Here is a 17,382-nt window from a genome sequence, read left to right on the forward strand (position 1 = left end):
CCAAGAATAATGAAAGGCTGGGGTGTGACTCAGTGGTAGAACTTAGACTGGCCACTGGATGACAATAAGGAGAAACAGCCCTTCTTCCACATTCAAATCACAAGCCAAGGGAGAGGGCACTTGACGTCATTACTGATCCATTCGTTTGATTTTTCTCTTGCTGAAGATGGTAGTCATGTTTCTTAACATTTATTCAACACTGCTTTATACGCTGTGAATGCCAAATAAGACAATACAAAATTGTCTGTGAGCATTTATCTCGCTATTCTTTAACCTCCCCCCACCCCAAGACATCTCCCGTTCACCTCAATAAGCACATACATCTTGCAACTGATGACAAAAATCACTCTTTAGTCCCAGAATGGGATCACTGGCGTGAGTTCACAGCATACTCAGCTATTTTTACAGTTTTCACCTGTAGAGTCAAATGTGTGTCCTTATCTTACCGTGGAAGGGAGATTTCCTATGGCCCTTTATACAGATTACTGTTATTATATTCATCCCCTGGCTATACCAGATAGAGTTCTTCATGGAAAAAAGACAGTCCAGTCTCCTTTGTAGCCCCTGTGCCTTCATGCACTGTGTGGCATGTAATAGATATTCAATATATGTTAATAAACTAAGTGAAGGATGGATGGATGGATGGATGGATGGATGGATGGATGGATGGGTGGGTGGGTGGGTGGGTGGATGGATGGATGGATGGATAGGTGAATGGATAGATGGATGGATGGATGGATGGGTGGATGGATGGATGGATGGATGAGTGGTGGATGGGTGCATGGATGGGTGGATGGGTGGGTAGATGGATACATGGATGCATGGATGGATGCATGGATGAATGCATGGACTGAATGAATAAATTGTGAAGATATGAGTGGATTAGTGAATAGATAGACAAGTAGGTTATTTGGATTATATCTCTAGCAATCTACTGAGTCTATTTAATGAGCAAAGGAATTTATTTGGAGGTTAACTCACAAGACAGAATAAAGGAACTTGTTGCAGGATCTCGAAAGGGTGAGACACAGACCAATGCTGTTCTCTGGCTAGCTCTGCCCTGATCTGTTCCAGCCAAGAGAAAGTGCTTACTTGCATCCCAAGTCTTAAGGGTCCCCCAGAGGTCACACCCCAGGGGCATGTACCTCAAGGTCATACACAGGTGTAACAGCTACCTGCTACCTCACTAGGGGCAGTGCTTTACAGCATGGCCCAAACAGCCACCCACTACAGTAGGTAAATGAGAAGATGCATGGATACTTGTGTGGAGCAACAGATAATGATATTTGAGTGAGTGTTTAGGTGAATGTGGAGTAGATGGATAAATAGACAGTTGAATGTTCTTATGGACAAGTAGGCAATGAAGGTGTGGTGTTGTGGTTTTAACGTGAAATGTCCTGCATGGGTTTCTGTGTTTGGAAACCTGGTCCCCAGCTAGTGGTGCTATTTTGAAAGGCAGTGGAAAAGTTTAGGAGCTCGAGCCTTGCTGGAACAGGTGAGTCACTGAGGGCAGGACTTCCGGTCTATTCTCTGCTTCCTGACTACATATGCAGATTGACTTGCCAGGCCATCCTCACTGTGATGGGTGGATGGTAACCCCTCGAACTGTAAGCCAAAGTAAGTTCTTTCTCCCTTAAGTTGTTTCCTGTCAGGCTGTTTGGCCAATAAGAAAAGTAAGTACAGAGGACTAAATGATTAAAAAGAAATCTGCCTTTCCTGTAGATTCAAGGTATCCTACCTACCCTTTATGATAATAACACATTAAGTAAGAGGCTACAATTCTAACTACAAAGTGTGTTGGGGGTGGGGGTGGCCAATATAGAATCCAAGGCCACGGTTCTATGTCCATCTTTACCTAGTAGTTGGGTGTGGCTTAAACAAATTCCTAGCCTCTGTGGGTCATGCTCTCTGTAATTTTTTTTTAATTAATTTTTTTTTCATTTATTTTACATACCGACCAGTTTCCCTCCCTCCTCTCCTCCCATCCCCTCCCCCACACCTCCCTTCTACCCCCCGTACCCCCCCCCCCCCGCCCATGCTCTCTGTATTTTAAGAGACAATAAAGCAGCAGCCAGTGCTCTGCACACGGGTAGCCATTGGGATAAGGCGCCATGTACACCACCGTGCTTTGTCACAACTGATGAAGGACAGGGAGAATACTTGTCATCTGGTCAGTGTCCACAAGGTGGGAACATCAGGTCTTCCATGCTAAGCTTTGCTATTCCAAACGCTCCCTGCTCCCTAGACTAGAGGAAGCCTCCTGCCCCACACTTTCCCTTTCCCACCGTTCAATTCCCTGTTCTATTCTGCAGTGCCTGTGGGGAACGGGAGATTCCCAGGAGGGGGGCCCACAGAAGTGCAGCTGGCGGAGCCTCACTGCTGAGTCACTTTCCGAGCACTCTTGCAGTTCTTTTTTTGGGAGCTTGAGAAATACATCCACAGTGCAAAACTATTTGGTCAACATTTACTTACTGAGGGACTTCCTTTGTGACAAGCACTATAATTTCCGGGTAAACTAAACTGAACCAATGCTGGCCGGCCCCTTTCTCCCACCAGCTGGGAGGGAGACCTCTGTCAGTCTGTGCCTCCGTAAATTGTAGGCCACCCCAGGACTTTGTCCAGTCCCTCCCTGCCCATTCAGAGCCTGGCACGGGACCAGCACATTGGTCCCATTCACTGCCGTTGGACTTCGGCTTGATGTGATGGGGGAGGCAGACACGTCAATCAACAACCGCAGCTGGACACAAGACAGAAGTGAAAAGACGTGACACTGGTGGTCACAGGTATGTTCCCAGGGAAGGGGATGCCTGCCAGACAGAGGTCAGAGACAGAAACAATGAAGGGGAAAAGGTGGGAGGGGACAGGGTCTGACACGAGTGAGCTGATCGGAGCCTAGCATTTTCTCTTCTCTCTTCCTCTGCTAATTGACTTCAACCTGCCCCTCCCTGAGCAGTAGAAGGGGTTTCACTCTCTCCTGGGTAAACAGCTTCCTGAGAATCCCGTAGATTATCTTTTCGTCTCCTCAAAAGAGCACCTATCTAAAGGCAGGTGGGGAGTTACAGCAGGCGCCTGCTAGCCTGACAGACCCAGAAGAGAAAGGACATCAGATTGTGACAGGTGCCAGGACCCGAAGGCAAGAAGAGGGTGGATAGGTGCTGGCAAGAACAGCTTCCATGCCTGCAATGTCTCTGTGTGTGCCGTGGTGCGCAGGGCTGGGGCAGAGAGCACTCATCCCGGGGGAGGCTTCTCTTCCCGGCTCCTGTTAACATTGGACAAAGGCACGGAGCCTTACGTGCCTTGGATTTAAGAGCAGGTGGCATGGCCACTCTTGGCACTCGATGCCTGTAAATCAGCCTGGAGCTGGGCTCCAGGCCAGCCACCTCTCTCCTGGGGCAGAGAATGTGTCCTCCACACTGATAGGGACAAATCTCTCCCCGGCAGCCCAGCCCAGCCCAATATCTCTCTCTCTCTCTCTCTCTCTCTCTCTCTCTCTCTCTCTCTCTCTCTCCTGTTTTGTACTCACCTATAGCTCCCTCAAATCCCCATGGTTCTCATTTCCTGACCTTTACACACACTGTCTTAGATAGTCTTCCGTCCCTGATCTTTTATCTACCTAACTCTTGCTCCTCTTTCAAACCTCAGCCTAGAAATCCTGCTTCTAGAACTTTCCAGTGTTCCACCTGCAGGTCTGGAAAAGCTCTGTTCTTCGAGGAGCCATCAATTGCTGCCTCTACATCCCCATAAATGCCTCTGTCATAAAGGATCATAATAACCTCAGCACATCCCTTACCTCCTACTAAACCATGTCTTTTCTCAATATGCCCAGCACCTAACACAACCCCAGGCCTAAAAGAGTATGCCCAGTCAAATGAACAAGTGCCCTCCCTCGCGTGAGCCACTGATATGCTTTCAGAGCTTTTCTCTGAGGGGTCTGAAAATGCCTTCTGCATGGAAAACCAAAGGGTGTTCACAAACACCTGCCTTCTTAACTTACGTCCTCATGGCTCTCCCAGTGTTAACCTACTAACTATGAAGCCGTGAGGAAACTGAGGCCGGGAGACATGTGAGTGCCTAGACTGTACCTTGGAGCATGGCGAAGGACAGGAGCCCAGGGCTACCTGACTCTAAATTGGCCGTCCTGACAGCCCTTTTGTTCTGCCACTACAGGCTCCAGGCCTCTAGCGTTGCTAGCCTGCAATCCTCCAGTGACAGATGAGTCATTCTACTGGTGATCCTAGGCCTGGCTTGATCCTCCCTCTCTGTATGGAGTAGAAAGCTCAATTCTCCTAGCCCTTACAAATACGCCTATGCAAAGCCTCCACCCTACGGTTCTGAGATGCCTGTGTGTTCAGTACCTACTCATCAGCAAAATTAAGTGGGTGACTACGGAGCATTCATATTGGGAAAGCTAGAGATGTGCATGAAAATATGAGCAAGAGTTCATGCACCTAAGCCCCAGTGATACTATTGCTGGGGGAACGACTTCTACTTTTTTCTGCCTTTTGATCTTACTGATCACACTGGTGCCCTTTACAAAAAGAAAGAAAAGCCTATAGGAATCCAGCTGACAGGAGAATCAGAAAGAAATATAGTTTCTCAGTCTTTGTGGTAGAGGAAAATATATCAAAGAGTAGGTATGGAGCTAGATGCCAACAGACCTCTTTAATACCATTAGAGCCATGAAAGAATAAAGTGGTCACTCCCCAAGGGTCCTTTTTGGAATAAATACAGTAGTGTGGTCCTCTGCCATGTTTTATGGCTCTGTTGTACCTGTTTACAGCCCTCTTACATTTGAAGAATTCCTGCCTTCTATATGCAAATAGAAGTTGGTCTTACTTTGCCTGCCTCTCTTGCAGCTAAGAATGAACACTGACTCCACAACATAGGAACTATTGGAATAGAGGCACCAGTCAATGTCCATGTTTTGAGAAGGTGGCAGAATTCACTGAGCTCTTGTTGAAGAAGGAAGCCTTGATGCTGGGGTGGTGTGATAGCTAATCTTGGCTGTCATCTTGACACACCTAAGAAAGAGGAACTTCAGCCTAAGAATTGCCTTTATCAGATTGGCCTGTGAGCATGTCTGTGAAACATTTCTTGATCATTCATTGATGTAGGAGGGCCCATCCCATTGTGTAGGTGCCATCCCTAAGCAGGTAGGGCTGGGCAGCATAAAGCTTATACACTTGGAGTGATGGCAGTTCCCTCATTCAATCAGTTCTGCAGCAGAGTTGGTATTAGTCCCACAGTACAGCCTCCAGCCTGATTCTCCAGCTTTCCCAATGACTCTCTTAGCTACCCAGCAGTCTTTTCAACAAGCAAAACCAAAGGATAGCCTCACAGAAAAGTATACTAATTATGAATATACAGCTCAATAAAGTGTTGTAAACTGAATCACCACCATACCAATAAGTAGGTCAGTAGCCCTATATGGGTCCCCATTGGTCTTTCCAGCAACTATTCCCTCACTAAGTATAGTCACTAGGGTAACTCCTAGCATCGTAGCCTGGAACTTCACAGCAATGGGCCCACGCAATGTATACTGGTTTGTGTACCGCTTCTTTCACTTCATTTGTCTCAGATCTGTCCGTGTTGCTTCCCAAGGCAGCACACTGATCTGACTCCTCCAAGTACAGGCTTTCACTGTACGGTAAACAAGACCTCAGCCACTCCAGTATTGCTAGACATTGGCTTTATTACAGGAATGCTGCTGTTGGGCCACTCCGGTATTGCTAGACATTGGCTTTATTACAGGAATGCTGCTGTTGGCATTCTTACATGTGTCCTTTTTGACCACCAGAGTGTGAGTTAGTCATATGAGGAGAAGTAGATTTGGGGCTTCTCAGATTTTTACAGGGACAATGAGGTGATTTTTTTTAACTTCTATTTTGCTTTTTTTTTTTTTTTTTTTTTACTTATGTTCCCCAAGCTGTTTTCAAAGCAAGTAGAATTGTTTCTGATGGTGGATGATGAACCTCTGGGTACATAGCATCTTCTGTAGTTGACTCCACATCAACGTGAGTCTAGAGCTAAGTGAGGCCACTGCTGTTTCCCTGCAGCAGATGATGGCAGGATAAGCAGGCTCCCTATGTTTCCCTACTTGTAACAGCCCCATCCTGATAGGCTCTTCTGAGGATCGAACTGATGTCAGGCCTGAAGAGCATGGGAAGGCGGGAGGGGCAGATGCTTGCCATGGACAGCATGTTCCTTCCCAACATTAGCTTGATGAGTTCTTGCAATCAGCTGAGGCATTGGCTGAGGCTCGACCTTCCTCTTTATAAAGCTGAGAAGCTCGGAAGCTCAGAGGTTTACCAACAGGCTCAAAGGCATCAAGCTGGCCAAGGGCAGCATCAGCTCTAACGAAGCCTGCCAGGCACCCCAAGCCTGCTGATGATCACAGAAGGCAGGGACTTGGGCTTCGCAATTGACTAGTTAATGTGGTTAATGGGTGGGGGGTGGGGGGAAAGGCCAGGGTGTCGTGGTGACGGTGACGGAAACATGCCGGGCGGTTGAGGCAGGCATGTGGATAGTCACTCACACCCCACCCCAGGCACTGTATCCACGTGGAAATGAGTTTATTTGATAGAAAGATAAAAACGGGGGGAGGGGAAAGAGGGTACACACCTCGTGAGAATGGGGGATGGGGGAGAGTTTTCTTTTTTAAAAGAGACTTTAGGTCAGGACTCTGGGCAGGTCTCCAAGGGGCGGGTCAGAAAATACTTACTTACAGAGTGGTCACTGGCTGCCTCTGAGTCTGGTATCCCCAACAACTCAGGGCCACAGACTCTTCCAGGGTGACGAGTAAGGACTAAGTGAAGTTTCTCAGGCTAGTCGAAGGGTGTATCCACAAAATCTGATCTAATCTCACACTGGCCTTCTCATTTTGAAGTAAGGCTGGATTGTAGCCTAATTCTGGCACCCTGGGGTTGGAGAATGTATAACTAAGAAAGAAGAAAGGGCCCGCCTCAGCTGCCCTCGCTCCCTGCAGGCTGCAGCTCCTGCTCAGAGAAAGGCGCCCAGTGGGAATCCAGCCTGCACACTAGAGAGAAGAGCATGGCCTGCTGCCTAAGTACACTCCCACAACCCTCCCTCTGCCTTTGTTTCTCAGGTGAGTGTATTGAGAGAGAGAGAGAGAGAGAGAGAGAGAGAGAGAGAGAGAGAGAGAGAGAGAGAGAGAGAGAGAGAGAGAGAGAGAGAGAACACACCCTGGACAAGAGCTCCTCCCACCCCCCACCCACCCCCATCAAGAAAGCCATTGTCAAATGCACATGCTCAAAATATCAAAATGCTAAAAAGATTGCCTTTTTTTTTTTTTTTCAAGAGCCCCCTCCTAATCACAAGAGGCCACTTAGTCTGAGTGGGACCCAGTAATGTTGATTAATGATTATGTATTTCTCGGGAGAGATGGGAACGCCGAAGCCTCCGCACCTCCCTAGGTGCACATTAATCAAGGCCAGGCTGCGGTGAAGTTAGGACCTTGGCCATTAACCCACCCACGGGAACCTCCGGCCCCGCCCAGGGGTCATGCTAGGTTCCCTGCCGGGATGTCTAACAGCCCCCGCAGCAGGCTCCTCCCCCAATGCCCTCCCTGCCTTGCCGGTGGGCCCTCTGCCTCCTCACTCCAGCCCTGCTCCCTCTGATCACAGCCCTGGGGGTCTGAATATTAATAAGAATCTACTCTCCTCAGGTATTTCATCTTAATGGTCTTTAAGGGCTTTTCTGTAACTCCCCTTCTCTGTGTGGCAGATACAAAAATCATTAATGCACGACTGATCTCAGCTTCCCTCCTCACCATGATCCCTAAAGGAAATTTATGTCTGCCTTTTTGGGCCTTCGTGGCCTCCGTGTTCTTCCTTGCACGGGGCCTGTTCTTCAACGCGGAGGAGGCTGCGTACAGGGAAGAATGATGGAGAAGACAACAGACTGGAAGACAGGAATAGTGAAGGGAGTGGGGTTGGGGTTCCAGAGCTTAGGCTGTGGGTACTTTTTAGATGTAAGCAGTCAAGGCTTCTAGCAGGGCTTGGGGTGGCAAGGTGAGGAAGCAGGATAGAGAGGGCCTTAGGGAGCCGCAGAGGGCAGACAACATATGACACTCTCATCACACCACCAGGGTCAGCCTATTCGGTTAGAAACCTGTTAAGTTGCTGTTTTATTTTTAGATTGGTTTATTGTATGTGAAGAATGTTTCACCAGTGTGTATATATGTGTACCACATACATGCCTGGTGCCTGCGGATGTCAGAAGAGGGTGTTGGAACTGCTGGAACTGGATTTACAGGTGGTTGTGAGCCACCATGTGGGTGCTGAAACTTGAACCCAGGTCCTCTGAAAGAGCAACAAGTACTCTAAACTGCTGAGCTGCTGTGAATATCTGTATGCTGTGAATGTGTTGCTCTGATTGACTGACAAATAAAATGCTGATCGGCCAGTAGCCAGGCAGGAAGTATAGAACAGGTGGGATAAGGAGGAGAATTCTGGGAAGTGGAAGGCTGAGTCGAGACGCTGCCAGCTGCCACAGCCATAAGAGCCACGTGGCAACTTATAGATTAATAGAAATGGGTTAATTTAAGATATAAGAACTAGATAGCAAGAAGCCTGCCACGGCCATACAGTTTATAAGTAAAATAAGTCTCTCTGTGTTTAACTGGGCCCGAGCGGGACTGGAAAAAACTTCAGCTACACTGAGCCATCTCTCCATACTCAAGTTTCTTTTTTCAAACAATTTTATTTATGCTGTGTGTGTGTTCATGAGCACACATTGCACATACAGACACATGCCATGGTACATATGTGGAAGTCAGAGACAACTTGCCTGAGCTGGTTTTCTCTTGTACAAGTACTTCTACCCTCTGAGCTATCTCACCAGCCTGAGGAACCTGTGAGCTTCCAATAGTTGCTCCTATGGCTGAACATGCTCATACCTTGAACTCTGTAATCCTACTCCTAGGAACTAGATACAGTGTAGGCCAATGAGACATGCATCCACATGTTCACCAAGATATGTAAAAGGCTGCTCATGCAGGCACTATGCACTATCGTAAGTCTATCCAGATGCGACCCACGATGGAATGGATAAAGCATGCTTTATTCATGCCATGGATTATCACATAGCAACAAAAATGAAAGCACCAGAAATATGGAACTCCCACCGACGCACTGTTAAATCAATGAAGTTACATACAAAAGAACACATGGCATGACCCCATTTACACAGTACTCAAAACTGGACCAACACCAGTCTATGAGGTTACAAGCCAGGACAACAGCTCCCGTGGGCGTTGTTGGAGAAAGAAGGTGCAAGGGGACTTCCTGGAGGACTGGTGATGTCTACTCTAAGGGGGTTGCTACTTACTCAGGCATGACCAATGCAATGGCTAAGGTTGACTGTCAGACTGACATGTAGAATCAACAGAGGCAAGGCCTTGTTCGTGTCTATGAGGAGTTTCTAGACTACAATGGGGTGGAAAGATTCACCTGAAATGTGAGCGGCAACATTCCATGGCCTCTGGCCCAGGATATATAGAAAGGAGAAAGTCAGCTGAGTGCCAGCTGTCACCTCTGGGATTCCTGACTGTGGACACAATGTGGCCTGCGGCTTCATACTCCTGCGTCAGGCCTTCCCCACCATGATGGACTTCCTCTCCACCCGTGAGCCCAAGTGAACCTGTACTCCCCTAAGCTGTTTCTGTCAGGTATTCAGCTATAGCACAGGGAAGTAGCAAAGACTTTCAGCTTATAAAAATCCATCAAGCTATACATACTATTTTCTGAATGTGCAGTATATAAATTTCCTAAAACCCAGACAGTGTCTGTTTTGTTTAAAAAGTCACTCTGTAGCAGGTTCAAGTACAGGTGTCTGTCTCATCGCTCTACTAGCTGGGTCACAGTCACTGGAATGTGACACTGTACCAAGGCAGTGCTTGGTTTTTGTCTCTAGCCTTCAGTTGATTTCCCTCTGTGCGCCACAGATTACATTTCTGAGTTTTCTTGTGGTTGGTTGGGACCGTGAGGTGCTCTGGCCAAAAGATGATGTGTGGATGTGTGGGGAGTGATATGTGCTGCTTTCAGCCTGCACATTTCTCTGCTCAATTTCTCTTCCTTAGCTTGGACCCTTACCTGCAAAGAATGCAATGGTGGACTCAGGTCTTGGAAGATGGAGTGGCTAAGAGTTCTTAGCATGGCATAAAACAGTATCTAAAATCCCTGCAGCAGATGAAGGGACCACAAGTCTCCAATACCTGCAGTGAGCTGAGCCCCATACTCACTTCCTGCCTCTTCACCCCCACTATCCTGCTTGCTTACCCACACTGGACTGTAATTTGAATAGGAACTAAATCTCCAGTGTGATAAGAAATGGAAATTTAGGGGCTGTCACAGCTATCAATACACATAAACATTACCTAGGCCCTGAGTCCCCCAAGAGGCACTTTCTGTCATATGGAAGGGAATCGAAAGGAATCCTCTTAGGATGTATTTAGTATTCTTCCTCTGGATTTCCAGGGAAGATAAAGTAATTTCCCAAAATGGAAAAGTAAATAAGAAACCTCTAATTTTTCTTCCCTGAAAGATTCAGTAATTGGTAAGAAACTGAGTCCAGCTGTGAGACACAGCTGGGCCCCCAGGAACTGCCCTCTGGTTTTCCCCCATGTAAGGAGGCAGCGACCAACTGTCCTTACCCAGCTGTGCCAGTGGCCAGTGAAGCCTTTCAAAGTTTGAGGTTCAGTTTTAGGACCTCCACACAGTCACACCCTTAGGCAACAGCTTCTCTACAATGATACTATTTGCTGTAGATTGAAGAGCAGTGCTTATTCCTGTTACCAAACTAAGGAGGGAAGGATGAGCTATTTATTAGCTCCCTGAGAAATATGAGACTAAGAAGATATCCTCTACAACAATGGCCCAGAAATGAAGCCAGATTAGAATATGTATGTGTATGCATGCATTCGCACACAGGTACACATGTATTCCTCAGCAAGTGCTAACCTGTGTGTGCACATGTGGAGGGTAAAAATTGTCTCTACCAGTCTCTACTGTATTTGAGCAGGGTTTCTCACTGAACTTGGTACTTCAGGCTAGGCAGACTGGCCAGGCAGCCCCCAGGGATTCATCTGTGTCTGCCCCTCAGGAGCTGGGGTTATGCGCATGCACAGTCAACACCTGGCTTTTAACATGGATGCTGGGATCTGAACGCAGACCCTCATGCACACACAGCAAGCATTTTCCTTACTGAGCCATCTCCCTCACCCACGAGAGCACAGTGGCACATACCCGCAAGTCCAGTTGATGACCATCTCGGCCACAGCTTAGATCAGCTCCACTTGCCTTTTACACAGTAAGAACTGAGCTTTCACTAGAGCAGAGTCTATGTATAAAAAGTCTGAGAACCTGATGGAGGTACCCTCTGCCCAGAACAGTGGTCTATGGCACAGAAGGCTGACACTAGGACCCAGAAAGAAGTGAAAAGTTCTCGAGGGAGAAGAGAAGGATGCAGGCAGCCTTAGGCAATGCTGTCCAAACACTGGTGGAGCTGGAACTCGGCTTAGTTGAAGAGAAAAAAATCCGATGACCAATGTTCCTGGGAGTCCAGAGACAGAAAGTTCCAGGGATGAAAGGAAGAGGCCTCCTTGCATCAAAGGGACTGAGAAAATGGCACTCAAGCTCTTTAGGGTATATTAACTTTCTAGAATTGCTGTGACAAATAATCACAGACTTCATGATATCAAATAAGAAATAATTCTCCGTTCTGGAGGCCAGAGGTCTGAGAACAAGGTGTTGGCAGGACCAACTTTCCCTCCAAAGTCCTAAAAATATGGTCTATTGCCTTTCAGCTTCTAAAAGGCATCCCTTGGTTTGTGGCCTGATCACTCCAATCTCTACCTCCATTTTTATATATATCACCTTTCCCCATGCGTCTCCCAAGACACTTGCCACTGGATTCAGAATCACCCAGATAATATAAGATGACCTCATCTCAACAGCATTTAATTACAATTGCAAAGACCTACTTTTCCAAATGAGGTCACACTCTGGTTTTTGGAAACCAGGATGTGTACATATAACTCTGGCACCTCCCTTCAATCCACTACGCAGGGTACAGTAAAATCTTGGAGACTAGTCCATAGGGAATAACCTTCATTTCTTTAAAAGAATTCATCTGCTTCCCTCACCTACCCTTGTACCTGGTGAATAGCTTTGTTATACGGTTCTGAGATAGATGAGTCTACAAAACTTTTGTTTTGCTGGGTAGAGGCTTGAAGCAAGAGCTGGATTAACCAGGACTTTGGAAGGGCCTAGACATGAAGCAAGGATAGAGAGGAAAGGAGAGCCAGTCCCAACAAAGAATTTAGGTTATGAAATCTATTTATTCTTTCAGTAACTACACTGGGTGGTTTTATGTGTCAACTTGACACAAGTTTGGAATCATCAGAGGAAGGAGCCTCAGCTGAGGAACTGCCTCCTCAAGACCCAGCTGTAAGGCATTTTCTCATTTAGTGATCAGTGGGGGAGGGCCCAGCCCAAGGTGGGTGGTACCATCCCTGGGCTGTTAGTCCTGGGTTCTATAAGAAAGCAAGCTGAGCAAGCCGTGAGAAGCAAGCCAGTAAGCAGCTCTCCTCCACAGCCTCTGCATCAGCTCCTGCCTCCTGGATCCTGCCCTATTTGTCTTCCTGTCCTGACTTCCTTCAGTGATGAACAGCAATGCTGAAGTGTAAGCCAAATCAACCCTTTCCTCCTCAACTTGCCTTTTGGTCATGGAGTTTTGTCTCAGCAACAGAAACCCTAACTAAGACGATAACTCTCCCAAAAAGCCTACCCAGGGAAGGCTCTGTTGGAGCTGTGATGGAGAGCCAGAGACATAGTACCTACCCTCAAGTGCAGCAGCCACTCAGCCCCTGATATTAATGTCAACTCCACTATTTCTGTCCCTCCCCCAAATAATCAGCAAACTGTACACTCTCTGCTAAATTCTTCATTGCCAAGCTCAAGGGCAGAGATATTGTCTCATTTCCAGGCTAGAATGAAACACAGCCTTCTCCCAGGAGGCCAGATGTGTGGCATCATACCCAGTCGGGGCATGCTGCCTACCCAGCACCCACTTCTTCCTCCTTCCGGCAAGAGTACTCTGATGTGCTTTCGGACAATGACCTTTCCTCCTACTGTGGATAGTTGTAATGGAACTGACAGTCAAATGTTTTCCCCTGAATTGAAAGCTAGGAGCAAAATATCTCATCTGGGCCAACAAGACTCGGGAGTCGAATCCTAAAAGGAACACAAGAATAGAATCAATGGTGAAATGAATGAGCCCAGTGGTTGCCTCCTGGATCCTGGATGTCCTGCCAATGTCAGAGTTCTCAGCAGGTCTTCCGGTCATGAGTTCTTCCATACCCCTCCAATAGACTCTCTTCGAGCTTACCTTAGCCAAGGTTCTTCTTAAACAGAGAGCCTCTATGACCACGACGCCTCAATCTCCTCTCCAGGAATGGGTCCAGGCACCTCCAGGAGAGAACCAGGCCCTGGCTCGGATGCATTACATCCTCAGAGCTGGGTTACTACTTCTTTATCAAGACAAGTACAGCCCAAAGCCACAGGCTCCCTTATGCCAATGGTGATTGTCCTTAATTAACAAGGACCCACTGTGTCCATGCCAGCCCTTGGGAAAAGGCCAGCACACCGAGGAGAAATCAGATTCATCTGGGTCAGGTGAAGGCTTCCAATGAGCCCTATTATTCTGCCAAAGCGATCCTCATGTCCTGTACCTAAATTCAATTCTGTACTCCATGAGGTCTGTGTGGTCCCATGACACAGCAGGGCTTTCTTCTCCCTAGTACTCTGACATCTGCACTGACCCCAGGGGAATTTCTCAGAGAGCAACTAAATTTACACCTTCAATTAACTCCCACAGGCTCTTGCTTGTCTTCAGTCTGTACCAGCCTTTGCTCAAACCACCCCAAGTATGAGGCTCATCAATCTGTAACCACACACTGTAGACAGGGGGCTGTTCTGTTGTTTTGAAAAGAAACATTCTGAGTGCATTCCTCCCATTATTCCAATCTCTTTTACCTTGTATCAGAGGACTATGACTTTTTACATGAACAACAAAATCTTTTAATGCTCTTGGGAAACCAGGTCCTTAGCTCTCTCCTAAAGCAGGCCAAAATCTCTACTCAATTCAAAAGACAAGTGACAGGGCTGAAGATCCAGGTCAGTGGGTAGAGCGCTTTCCTGGCTTGCACAAAACCCTGTGTTTGGTCCTTAGTATTGCACAAACCGGGCATGGTTGGCACATGCCTACAATCCAAGCATTTAGGAGACAGAAAAGAAGGATCAGAAGTTCAAGGCCATCCTCAGCTACCCAGTGGGACCAATATGAGTCTACAGAGAGATCTTGTCTCAGAAACCAACCAACTAAAACACAAATCCCACAAACAAACAAAAATCCCACAAACTACCTCCATTTTACTTGGTGTGCCTTTACTTTTCCTGAACAGTCTTGAATGTGGAATGACAATTCCCAACCATGGAAAAGATAAGCACATGACAAAATGTTTGTCACAAAGCACAGACCAGGGTTCCAATGGAACACATGGGATGGCATTAAATTTTCCCTGCAGGTCTCAGTCTCTCCTTGATGACATACTGCTTAAGCTGGGCCCTGCAGGATGACACAGAATCAGAACTGCCTCTCCCTCACCTGGACCTACAGAGCTGTCCCCTTGCCTGCAAGAGATCATGTTGTAAAAATGCTCGTTTTTAAATTTTGATGGGTTTGGAATTCACGATGCCTTTTTCCACAGAAAAAGGTGTGTGCAAATGATAACTGAGTATGGGTGCCAGCCATACTAGTCATCCAGCTCCTAGTTATCGACAATGTACAGCACCAACACTGCCTATAAATACAGTCTACCAGGCCTCTTCCTACCTGTAAAGTACCCTGAGCCCAACTGCCGGTAGAAACCATTTAGCATAGCAACCCTCTTCCTCGTTAAGTCCTAGCAATTCTGTAGTCGGTCTCTCTCAACCCAGTCACTGTGGTCCCCTGCCCCCGCCCCCACCTCCATCCCAGTACCTTGGGTCAGAGCAAGCCTTATCATAAACTGCACCATAGCCACCAACACAAAATGTTGGCCAGTTTGTCTTTCGCTTCTTGCCCTGGCCTTCTCTCCTAACTCCCTCCGCTGAATTTGGTCCCCATCTCCCTTCTCAGCCTTTCCCCGGCCGCACCATACCTGTTTTCTGCATGTCCAGCCATCAAGCCCTCTCAGCTCCAAGACTGCTCTTGTGTGAGTTGTACTGTCCTTGTTAGTATGAGCGTGCACTTGTGCACACAGCTGTGCACATGTGTGTGGAGGCCAGAGGTGAACATCAGGTATCTTTCCTCAACTGCACTCCACCTTCATCTTTTGAGAAAGGGGTTCTCATTGAACCCGAAGCACAATTCAGGATAGGTCCGTGAGCTTCAAGGATGCACTTACTCCATATCCCCGGCACAGACGGGATTACAGGCACAAGCTGCTATACGTAGCAGTCGGATTTCTGAATTTCTTACCTTTGTTGCTACTCTGGCTAGTCCTCTCCCCAGAACAAACGGCTTCTCTCTAGCTTAGCCTACAATTGCCTACCAATTCCTCAACACCAGGCTCCTCTTGCCTAACATTTCCATTCTGGAGGCTTGCTGAATTGTAACTGTGTCTGTTTACATAACAAATACGAGATTACCTACAGCGGGCCAACCCTCAGTAGAAAGCACACACACTGAAGGCAGACCGTGTTCTGCAGGCATCCACTTTGGTCTCAATAAAGAACAGCATGAAGTTAGGTTCTTGTCTTTGGCACTTAGCTGCATAACTTAATCTTTGAGTCTTTCCTTATCTGGAAGAAGAAAAAAAAAAAAACTTCAAAATTTGGTTTACAGAAGGATGAGTGCAGGAAAAAGCCAAATGGAAACCTACTACTTAGTTGAGTAAAAAACCTGCGAGTTGCCAGGCAGTGGTGGCGCATGCCTTTAACCCCAGCACTCTGGGGGCAGAGCCAGATGGATCTCTGTGAGTTCAAGGCCAGCCTGGTCTACAGAGTGAGCTCCAGGATAGGCACCGAAACTACATAAAGAAACCCTGTCTTGAAAAAAAAAAATATCTGAGAGTTATGAGGGTGATAAGCCTGCAAGGCTGAATAATGCTGAAACTAACAAGGCAGGCGTTATTAAACTCAAACCCTAGTGCCCAGTATGGGATACCTCCTTATGAGCTGTTGGTCAGAGGCTCCAGAAGTTTTCAGAACAATATAAGTCCTTGAAATTCCCCTTGGCTGCCCTCCAGAACTAGTTGTTAAGACCTTATGGCTGAAGACACCATATACATTGGGTATAAGAGACAGAGAAATCAAACTGGATTTGAGCTGGAGGTTTCCTCCTGGACAGACAGCTAGCTTTCATAGCACCTGAAGATGCAATGTAAGGTGATAAGAAGTGGCCTTACCCAGCTAAAAACCTTACAAATTACAATACCAACCTGCAAAACAAGATACGCCCACTAGTGCGATTATGGTACAACTGTTATAGGGGCAACTAAACACTCTGATTGGTCCATTCCACAAAAAGAAACCCATGCCTGGCACTATAACAGTTAAAAACTCCTGGCTGAAGCCTTAGGTCCTAGTGGAAACTTACTATTATTGTTTAGCTAAACTGACACAGTATCAAGCTGCCCTCTAAATACTTCACAACAAAAGGTAGCAGATGAAGAAAGAATTGTTCAAGACACTAAGTTACGGGTGAGGGCTCAGCTCTCAACAGGCCATCTCCACTACTCCCTCTAAAGTTGCAGGACCAATGCAGAAGGAACAGGAAGAATGTAAGAGCTGGAAGAAAGGGAGAGCTATGACACTGTGTAGGTATGGCACAGCCATTTCAACCATGATCTCACAACAGCAGTGGCTGCCAGCAATGGGCCTGCACTAGACTGGGCTTGTCAACAGTCAATCAGAGATCACAAAGGGGCCCATGAGACTCTACTTTCCCTGCTGAACTATGAGCTACTGATGCATTCTAGGGAGGGTAGACATTGTCTTCAACTGCATAACTACTGATGAGTTCACCATGCTCCAGTGAATAGCAGCAAACCTATAAACACAAACAGTCCTGGTTATATTCTGGGTCACACAACACAACTCTATAAATGTGAGGAGGGGTCTTGTAGAGAGCTGGTAATAGACGTGAGAGGGATAAGAGAGGATGAGCGTGACAGTAATTAAAATGTACTATATAGACACATGTATGAAATTATCAAAAGAACACATTTAATGAAAGAAAAACATTGGTTTAAACATTGTTTCCCAAAGCCAACTGAGTACCAACTGAGTATCAGAATCACCAGGAACTTTAAAAATATGT

The 17,382-nt window shown here is 46.9% G+C and overlaps 1 long non-coding RNA gene across 1 annotated transcript in view; it reads left to right on the plus strand.

Annotated features, from left to right (window-relative positions):
* Positions 1-2,173: 2,173 nt before the first annotated feature.
* LOC119086395 overlaps positions 2,174-17,382 on the plus strand; it is a 42,311-nt gene continuing 27,102 nt past the window's right edge. Inside the window, exons 1-2 of the long non-coding RNA XR_005089680.1 lie at positions 2,174-2,783; positions 6,986-7,105. This is a non-coding gene — a long non-coding RNA (uncharacterized LOC119086395). The remainder of the gene's footprint in view (positions 2,784-6,985; positions 7,106-17,382) is intronic.

The sequence above is a fragment of the Peromyscus leucopus genome, chromosome 20, assembly GCF_004664715.2.
Source record: "Peromyscus leucopus breed LL Stock chromosome 20, UCI_PerLeu_2.1, whole genome shotgun sequence".
NCBI classification, from domain to species: domain Eukaryota; kingdom Metazoa; phylum Chordata; class Mammalia; order Rodentia; family Cricetidae; genus Peromyscus; species Peromyscus leucopus.